Here is a 10,805-nt window from a genome sequence, read left to right on the forward strand (position 1 = left end):
ACTCAACAGTAGCATCACTGTAATGAGGGTAGAACTTAGCAAGTTCCACAAATCTGGCAGCATACTCAGTAACCGACAAGTTACCCTACTTCAGATCCAAAAACTCAATCTCCTTCTTCCCACGAACATCCTCAAGAAAGTACTTTCTCAGAAATTCCCTTCAGAGCATAATTTAAGTTACAACTTCAGCTGTAACGTCCAACACCTAACGAGTGTTGATCCACCAGTCATCAGCTTCCTCAGCTAACATATGTGTACCGAACCGCACCTTTTATGCTTCAGAGCAATCCATCACTCTAAAAATACTCTCAATCTCCCTTAGCCAAGTTTGCGCTCTATCAGGGTCGTACCTACCCTTGAAAGTAGGCGTATTATTCCTCTGGAACTTCCCCAAATGTCGGAACTCGTTGTTCCCACCAGCATTAGGCTGATTCTGCACACCCTGAGCAACAACCTACAAAGCAGCAACAGTAGCAACGTCGTTTCTTCCATCCATTTTTTGTTTCACACCAACAACACCAACAATGGTTAAAGAGATAACATCAACAATATTCAACTGTCACACCACACCGACTCAATAACTTGGTCGGACAGACCGACCTGCTCTAATACCATTATGTAACACCTTAAATCTTCCCCGCGTAAATTTAAAACATTTATCAGAGTAAAACAATTCAACATGCAATTTAGGATGCTACAGTACAACATACAATCAACCTGCTTAATCAAAAATACAAGTAACACTTGACAATTATAAAAATAATAGTAATAACTACACGTATGAAGGTTAACTTTTATTAAATAGCAGCGGAACAAAAATAACAAACAGTTAACTCGCATCCAACCTCAACATAACATGTAATTATAAGAAATTTTAAAACATAACGAAAGATGCAACGTTCCAAATTCCCTGGTGTTACACATCAGAGAAGACGCCAACACTAAAATAAAATGGAAGACTTCATCTTCCACTCACATCTAAGCTCATACTGCGGATTATCTGCATGTTATCCACGTGGAGGCAACATTCAAACAGAAGGGATGAGCTATCATAATTATATAAAGGAAGCATGATAATAAGTAAGCATCAGATTATCACATGCACATCACCCATTCCATAACACAATTCCAAATAATCCATACATAATAGCAACATCACAACTATTCATACGGAACAACAACATAAGAACTATCCAAATAGAATAACAACATCTAACATAACATCAACATAACAACCATCCGACATAATCAACCATCCAACACAGTAACAAATGCATCCAATGTACAATGCAATGAGACTCAACAACTCGATTCAATGCATGTGGTAACAATACGTGAACATTCAGGTTCACCACTTCGATCCTCACATCCTTGGATCAAAGCCACCAATTTGTTACCATCACCTCCGATAATGACGCACTGATTCCATCATCTTCAAAATCAGCTACCGGCCTAATCCACATAATAGGATTTGAGGCTCACCAACAACAAACCATTTGTCCAACAATATGAATGCATGCAACATATTATACATGTAACAAAAACTTCATGCACAATGATCCACCACCATAGTCAATGTACACCGCTAATATCTCATCATGCATTAAACACATGTTATACAACTCAATAACATTAACATACAACATAACAAGCAACAATAGTGCATTTAAGGTTATATCACACCACAACATAAACACTACAATGCATTTCAACACCATCACACAGAAAAATATTCATTTTCAGGTACTGAAACCAATTTTAAATGTAAGTACACACTCTCAGCTTTCTGATGCTTTGAAAGGCACTTGAATCGGACACTCAGAACAAAAGTTATGAATTTTTAAAGTTTTTATGAAAATACTCCCAGTGTAACCGGTTACTCCATTTCTGGTAACTGATTACACTGTTGCAGAAGCACCTTTTTTTGCAACTTTTTCAAAACGAAAATCATTTAAAATTTGTCCCAAAACCTCATTTTTGTTACAAATCATTTATACCATATTTTAACACGAAAAAAACATTTTTCCAAAGTTCAAAAACGCAACTTATTTACACCGAAAACATTCATAACTCAGTTCCAACACTGACCTGAAACAACATCAATCACACAACGTTGACATCATACAACCCAACCAAATTTTATGATTCAACAACAACAACTACAACACTTCATCATTTTAACATCAATCACAACATCATCATACCACACACACACACACACACAATTCAACAAGTAGTTGATCAATTCAACAATTACCAATTATCACAATGATCATGAATATAGATAAAAAGAGCACAAAATTTATATGGCATAATCTACCCACAATCATAATGTTAACCCTTAGATAATCAGAACCCCACCCTTACCTTAGAGTTCCTAGCAATTGATTTTTTGACTTTCAACAATGGTGAATAATCCTCTTGAGCCCTAGCCCCTTCTTCTCCCTTTCTTTGTTTCTTCTCTTTTCTCTCAATTGTTACGTGTTCTCTATTTCTATCTCACTATCTCATTTTCTATTTTTATTATAACTCTTATTATTATTACTAATCCCACTAAATAGAATAATAATAAAAAATAATACCTCTAACTGTTTGATTAACTTATTACTATTATCACTAATTTCCACCTATTAAATAATAATAACAATAACCCACTCAATTAACTAATTAAGTTAATATTCAACTAATATTAACTAATTAACTAAATAATAACTTATATAATTAATTAGTTTTACTCACCACACCATCCTTTCTACGCTTTTGCTTACACACTCCCCAATACCTTAATTTATATAATTCTAATACAACTACCCTACACCAAGGGTAATATAACACATTAAAATACCAATCAACACAACACAACCCTAACTATCACATAATTAAATTACGAAAAATAATTTAAACAAAATCGGGGTATTACACTACATGCTGGCAAGAGGCAGGTCGAGAAGAGTCATCAAGCCACCTCAGAGACTTGGTTATACATATCTCATAGCATTTGTTTTAATCTCTGCAAGTGAGGTTCTTGATGAAGAACTTAGAGATTACAAGGAAGTTGTGAGGAGTCAAAGTAAGACTGGATGACTGAAAGACATGGATGATGAGATGAAATATATTCATGATAATAACACTTGGGAGTTGATCGAGAAACATGCAGGGGTTAGGTTAGTCAGATATAAATAGATCTTCAAGGTTAAGGAAGGAATCAAAGGGGTGATGTTGAAGCGTTTTAAGGCAAGGTTCATTTCTAGGGTGTTCACTCAGAAAGAAGGTGTCGACTTTAATAATGTGTTCTCTCCTGTTGTAAAACATAGATCCATTTAAATGTTGCTTGTTATGGTGGAGAAGTTCGACCTAGAACTTGAACAGATGGATGTGAAGACAACCTTCTTGTATGGTGATCTAGCTGAAACAATCCTAATGAGGCAACCTGAAGGGTTTGCAGAAAAGGGAAAGGAGGAATGTGTGCAAGCTAAATAGGTCTTTGTATGGCCTAAAACAATCTTCTAAGCAATGGAATAGGAGTTTCGATAAGTTCATGGCACACATAGGTTTCACTAGGATCCAGTTCGACCATTGTGTTTACTTAAGATTTCGACCTGAAAATTCACTTGTTATTTTGTTGCTTTATGTGGATGACATCCTCATAGCAAGCAACAATGTTGAAGATGTTATGAAGGTGAAGGTTGAACTCGATAAGGAGTTCGACAAGAAGGATCTGGGAGCTACCTCCAAGATTCTTGGGATTGACATCTGGAGAGATAGAAATCAGTCGAGATTATGCTTATCTAAAGAGACATACTTGAAGAAGAATCTCGAAAAGTTTGGTATGTCGAATACAAAGCCTGTTTTAATACCGACTAATCCTCAATTCAATCTGAGTTCGACTCAAAGTCCTAGTTCTGAAGTCGAAAGAGCCTATATGAATATCATCCCATATGCTAGTATAATAGGTTCTTTGATGTATGATATGGTCTATACGAGGCCAGACATAACATACAGAGTGAGCCTTGTAAGCAGGTATATGACCAATAATGGGAAGGCGCATTGGCAAGCATTAAAGTGCATTCTAAGGTACATAAATAAGTCTCTGAGCAGAGTCTTGGTTTATGGTGGATCCTTTGGTGATGATAGCAAAGTCGAAATTGAAGAATTTGTCGACTCTGATTATGCAAGTTGTATGGATTCTAGAAATTTTATTTCTGGATATATGTTCACTATGTTTGGCACATCAATCAGTTGGAAAGAGACACTTCATAAGGTTGTTACCTTATCAACCACTGAAGCAGAGTATATTTCCCTCACTGAAGTTGTGAAAGAAGCATTGTGGCTTAAAGGTTTTGCTAATGAGCGGAAACTTCAAGGTCGAGTTATAACTGTTAAATGTGATAGTAAAAATGCAGTACACATGTCGAAGAATTAAGCATATCATGAGCGAACCAAGCACATCGACGTGAGATTGTATTTCATCAGAGAGATAATCGAGCTTGGAGAAGTCCAAGTGATGAAGGTTTCGACTGAAGACAATGTTGCTTATATGATCACCAAGATATTGCCAAGCTGCAAATTTTCCCACTGTATGCAGTTGATAAAGTTGCATGAAGAAAGCTAGCTTGTTCCCTTGATGTTGCAGAGTTTGTTCCAAGGTGGATATTTGTGAGAATTTGGATAGAACTCTTGGTTCGACAAAGATTTAACATGTAGTCGAAGTCTGTTCAGGTGCTGATTATGCATGTTGTAGTAGAAGTATGCTCAAGTATGCAGTAGTAGAAATGTTAGGTTTGTTAGCATGACGAATTGGACCTTTGTTCAAACTTAATTGTTTAAGCTAACTTGTAGCCTAAGTTAGCTTGGTAGTCTATAAATAGACTAGTTCTTTCAGGTTGTTGAGAAGAGATTTTAGTTGTTGTTATTCACTTGTAATCTTTGAACCCTAATTGAGTAAGTGAGTAATAAAACAATTATAACCAATCTTTATTCATCTTCTTCCTTTTTATCTCTCTTTCGTAAAACTTAATAGAATTTCTTGTGTTTATTCAAAAAAACTCAATCTTTTTTATAATTTGATTTGTTATTGACGACATCATTTCACAACATAAATAAATATATTATTATCCATAAAGTCTTTTTATCTATATATTTATAAATAATTTTGAAAGTTTTATTTACTTTTTTTTTCAACGATGGTTGATTCATAAATTTATGTGCATCTAAAAACCATTTTTGCTAGACTTGGATAGTCATTATTTATATTGATATGCATTATTAAACTCAATAACTGACGTTATTCTCAAGTTGATTTTTTGGAATTGACTCTCAAGAAGTTAATTTTTAAAAAATATAAAAATATTTATTTTTCAAAAGTTAATGTAACATGCTAATATAGACCATACAAATTTATTAGTATTAAGTTTTGTACTTGATTTTCTTTTTTCTATTTTATATTGTTTTAAATTATTTATTTTTTTGAATATTAATATGATATTTATTATTTTTTTATTAAATTATTCTTATTTATTACATTTTAAATCAATTAACTACTTTAGTATTTATTAACAAGGTTATTTTAATAAATAATATTTATTCTATCATTAAAATTAATACAACTAATTATTATTTTAAAAATTGTAAAAATCTCAAAGATAAGACGGAGGGAGTATTAATTATTTTTAGAAAAACATAAGTTAGGTTGTTGGTAGAATTTTATTATGGTTGGCAGTACGGACATATTAGAAATTAATTTCATTATCAGTAACGCAAAAATATTTAATCATATGAGAATTGTTTTCAAACTCAATAAAAATTTAAAGATAAACTATTTATTTATGTTTTCTCCAATAATATTTAATAAATATGTAGCTTTATATGATATTTTATTCAAATAGTAAAAAAATAAGAAAATTCAAAATATTATACATGTTTATATACATAATTATTTACTTTGAGTACATTAATTAATGACTAATGTTTATGGTACATAATACATGTATTTGAACGAATAGATATTTCATTTGTTTATATACTTTTACGTTTTAGTGTAAAAATGTAAAAGTATGACCACGGTTAATTGAACTTGAAATAAGGGAATATAATAAAATATGTTACATATTTGTTTATTATGATTAATTGAATTTTTTTCAACAGTAGACTTTTTTTAAGAGACCAGGGAAAAAAATATTACTTCATATTTTATTATAAGTCATTTTGATTTTCACACATATTAATAAATGTATTAATTGTTGAACAAAAAGAAAAATAATAAAGATTTTTTAAAATTGTTCTTCATTAATAGTATAAAGAAGATAAATTTAAATAATTGAAAGAAAAAAAAATAATAAATATTTAAGTGTATAATAAAAAAATAGTATTAATAATTTATTGGTATTGTAAAAAGTTATATCGTGGTACAATTTATTTTTTCAAAAGAAATTATAAAAAATAGAGGGAGTAATATATTTATCAAAGTGATAATAATGAACAATTTACAAATGTTTTTTCGGTGTCACTTTGAGATTGTAATAATAATAATTTTTTATAAGTTGAATATCTTTTGCAAGCAACTGGATAGACTATTTCTTCTAGTAGAGAAGAAACTCGTCTAACCAACTAATTTTTAGTATTGAAACTTATTAATTATTTATTTGATTAAAATAAATTATTTTATAAAAAATAATACAATTACTTTGCTATAATTATCTGATTAAAAGAATTAATTTTTCATAATAAATTGAAGTAATTTATCTTTTATGCATTGTCATTTATTTTATTTAAATTTATTGGGTTTGGTTTATATCATTCAAATATTTTTGAAACTTTTTATAATATCTTTAATTTTTTTTAAGTTTGGAATATATTATTTGAAATAAAATATTAATAAAACACGTGCAATGTGTGTATTCCATCTAGCTCCCACTAAAACTTAATACCTTTATTTATCTTTCCATTACCTTTTCATAAATGTGTTATTGTATATGAATATTTTTCGGTCAAATTTTCCTCTTAAGTTATTTTGTATTTTTTTGTCAATTTTTATAATAGTTTTAAATGTTATGGGTACTGTTAACTTGTGTCATAAAGAAACAAGATAAAAAAATCTATTTGTATAAAACCTGTATTGAAAAAAATAATTAAAATTTAATTCTTATTTTGTGTCTCTAGGACACATGTTAGTATTACACAAATATTATTTATTAAATATTCAAAGTTTTTTAAAGAATGAAAATCTTTTCTTGAGTGGGCTTTGTGCAAAGTTTGAAACAATACAAAATTTTGAATTTGAATTGACTTTGAGAAGAGTAATGATCTTTAATCAAATTAAAAAGTGTGTTGTGATGATCTTAATGATAATGTTAGTTATCATACAAGCTGAATGCAATGCTCAATCTAAGATTTTAAGTTAAACAAGGTTGATGAACCTTGGTGTACAATGAAGTGTAATTTAGTTGAGGGTTTTAACGTGAGAATTTTTTTAAATAAATTAAATATTATATTTTTTTTCAAATTTTTTGTGAAAATTTATTAAAAAAAAGTATAACTTAAAAAATGGACATTTATAAATAAAAAGTATAACTTAGAAATGGACATTTCACCCATTTTTAGTATAAAAACGTAAAAGTATGATCACAGTTAATTGAATTTGAAATAAGAGAATCAGAGTTGCAAATAAACCTATTTATTTGGATAAAACAACAAATAAACAAAAAAGACATAATATATTTGAGTATAATTTAATATGTTATATATTTTTTCTAATTTTAATTAATTATCTTTTTTTCAACAACCGGCTTTTAAAAAAGATTTGGGAAAAATATTACTTCCTTCATTTACTATTATAAGTCGTTTTAACTTTTCACACATATTAATTAATAAATGTATTAATTGTTGAATGAAAAGAAAAATAATGAAGGTTTTTAAAATTATTCTTTATTAATATTATTGAAAAGATAAATTTATATAATTGAAAGAAGAGAAAATAATAAATATTTAAATATATAATAGAAAAAATAACATTAATAATTTATTGGTATTATAAAATAATTTATTAATATTTTAAAAGAATTTATAAAAAAATAGAGGGAGTAATATTTATTAAAGTTGTAATAATGAACAATTTATAAATGTTTTCAAGGTGCAAGCAACAGACAAATTCCTCCGATAGAGAAGAAACACATATATTAAATTAATTTTTTAGTATTGAAACTTATGAATTATTTATATGATTAAAATATATTACTTTATAAAAGTTGATACAATTACTTGCTATACAATTATATGCTTAAAAAATGTGTTAATTTTTCGCAATAATTTGAAGTAATTTATCTTTTATGCATTGTCATTTGTTTTTATTTAAACTTATTGGGTTTGGTTTATACATCCAGACATCTTTCGATTTTTTTTTTATAATATCTTTATTTTTTTAAAAGTTTGGATAATATTATTTGAAATAAAATATTAATAGTGGGTATTTCATTTAGCTCTCACCGAAACTTAATGTCTTTATTTATATTTCAATTATCTCCTTATAAATGTGTTATTGTATATGAATATTTCTCGGTCAAATTTCTTTTCTAAATTTTTTTATTTTATTATTTCTTCTATTTTTATAATATACGTTTTAGTTTTTTAAAAATATTTTTATATATTTTTAATAAAGTGTGTTAAATGTTATTTATTAAATATTCAAAGTTTAAAAAATATTTTCTTTTTCAAAATTCAATAAAATATAAATGTGACCTATAAATAAGAGTCTAATGAAAACCTTTTATTGATTGAACATTGTGTAAAGTTTGAAACATTACAAAGTTTTGAGAAGAATAATGACCTTTAGTCAAAATCAAAAATGTGTTGCGATGATCTTGATGATGATAATGTTAGTTATTGTACAAGGTGAATGCAATGCTCAATCTCAAGATTTTAAGTTAAACAAGGGTGATGAATCTTGGTGTATATTGAAGTGTAGCTTAGTGTGTCACTTTGCTGAGGATGTTAACGCCTGCGAGGCAGATTGCAGAAAAACCAAATGCTGACATAACATTGAGAAGGTTCTTTGTATAATCAAGGTTTTTTTTTTTATTTCTCTTATCTTTTTTATTTAATTTTTTCTTAACAAACAAATGTATATTAACTTGTTTGTATTTTGTAGGTGCTTGTGCATTGAAGAGTTGCATCAATAATAAATAAATATTTCGTATTCTTTACGAGATATGATATGTAATAAAGTGGAATTGTAAAATTGACATTATGTTGAATTTAAATAAATATATTATTATCCATAAAATCTTTTTATTTATATTTTTATACTGTAATAATTTTGAAAGTTTTACTGTTTTTTTTTTTTGTATTTTTTCCAATAATTGTTGATTCATAAATTTATGTGCATCTAATCTAAAAACCATTTTTACTAGACTTTGATGGTCATTATTTATAGTATTGGATATGCATGAAACTCAATAACGGTTATTAAACAAGTCTTACAACTTTCAAGTTGATTTTTGGAATTGACTCTCAAGTAGTTAATTTAAGAAAAATTAAAATATTTATTTTTCAGTAGCTAATGCAACATACTGATACAGACCATACAAATTTATTATTTATTATTTGAGATTAATTATTATACACTATCAGTGTAAAAGAGTTTACATCGTCGGTTCATCACCATCACCCGTTTGTATTACTTTATAGATTTTTAAAATAAAAATCAAATTTCTTTTAATATCCAACATCTATAATTAAGTGATGGTGTAAAACTCTTTTACACTGACAGTGTATTTCAATTAATCTCTTATTCTTTTTAGGAAAAACGTATGTTAGGTTGGTGGTTAAAATTTATTAAGGTAAGGGAATACGAAAATATTTGAAACTAACTTCATTGTCAATAAATGCGAAAATATTTAATTGTATGCGTATTATTTTTAAACTCAATAAATATTTAAATAAAAATTATTTATTTATGTTTTCTCAAATAATATTTAATAAATATGCATATTTATATAATATTTTATTCAAAAAGTAAAAAAGTATAAGAAATTTCAAAATATTGTTCATATTTATATACATTATTATTTACTTTTAATGAATTAATTAATGACTAATGTTTATTGTAATGATTATATAGGTATTCTATAATACATATGAAAATATATATCGATAATACAACAATTATTTATTATTTTTCCGTATGTATAATTTAAGAAAACTAAATTAATGATTTAAATTGATCTTCTATATCGTTAGATATAATTTATAGTACCTGATTAAAAAAAATAGAACAATATACAGTATCTCAATTGTTATTTATTTGAACATCTTAGGTTATTTTTGTAAATAACTATGTATATCGATAAATACTCAAAAGTTGAGTTTGAGAAATATGTATGATATGAAACATTTTATTGGATATAAACATTTTATTGAAATATGTAATTTTGTTCACTAATTTCGATTCGGCAGGTTTGTCTATATTAAATTTTTTCAAAAATTGCTACAAAATGTAAATAAAATAAATTAATACTTAATTTTTTATTTAATTTCAACCTTAAAAGTTTATAAATTGATAGTTATATAAATTTAAGATGCAATATTTTAAGAAATACCACCTCCGCATATTAACCATCATTCTGAATATAAAAATTTTAAATTTTATTTTATTTTAAATACTTTACGAGATAAAAAGATTGAAAATGATAATTTATTTAATATAAAGTCAAACAAATAGCATATAATTACTTAACATAACTATATTTTAAATGTTATTTTAATAAATAAAAAATTTATAATTAAAATTATTTTAAAGTGTTTATAGTGGA

The 10,805-nt window shown here is 27.2% G+C and overlaps 1 long non-coding RNA gene across 1 annotated transcript; it reads left to right on the forward strand.

Annotated features, from left to right (window-relative positions):
- Positions 1-8,747: 8,747 nt before the first annotated feature.
- LOC127129241 (uncharacterized) lies at positions 8,748-9,277 on the forward strand. Its single transcript, XR_007806237.1, has 2 exons — positions 8,748-9,059; positions 9,143-9,277. It is a non-coding gene; the product is annotated as an uncharacterized LOC127129241 (long non-coding RNA).
- The last annotated feature ends 1,528 nt before the right edge of the window (positions 9,278-10,805 follow it).

The sequence above is a fragment of the Lathyrus oleraceus genome, chromosome 3 (genome assembly GCF_024323335.1).
Source record: "Lathyrus oleraceus cultivar Zhongwan6 chromosome 3, CAAS_Psat_ZW6_1.0, whole genome shotgun sequence".
Taxonomy (NCBI): Eukaryota; Viridiplantae; Streptophyta; class Magnoliopsida; order Fabales; family Fabaceae; genus Lathyrus; species Lathyrus oleraceus.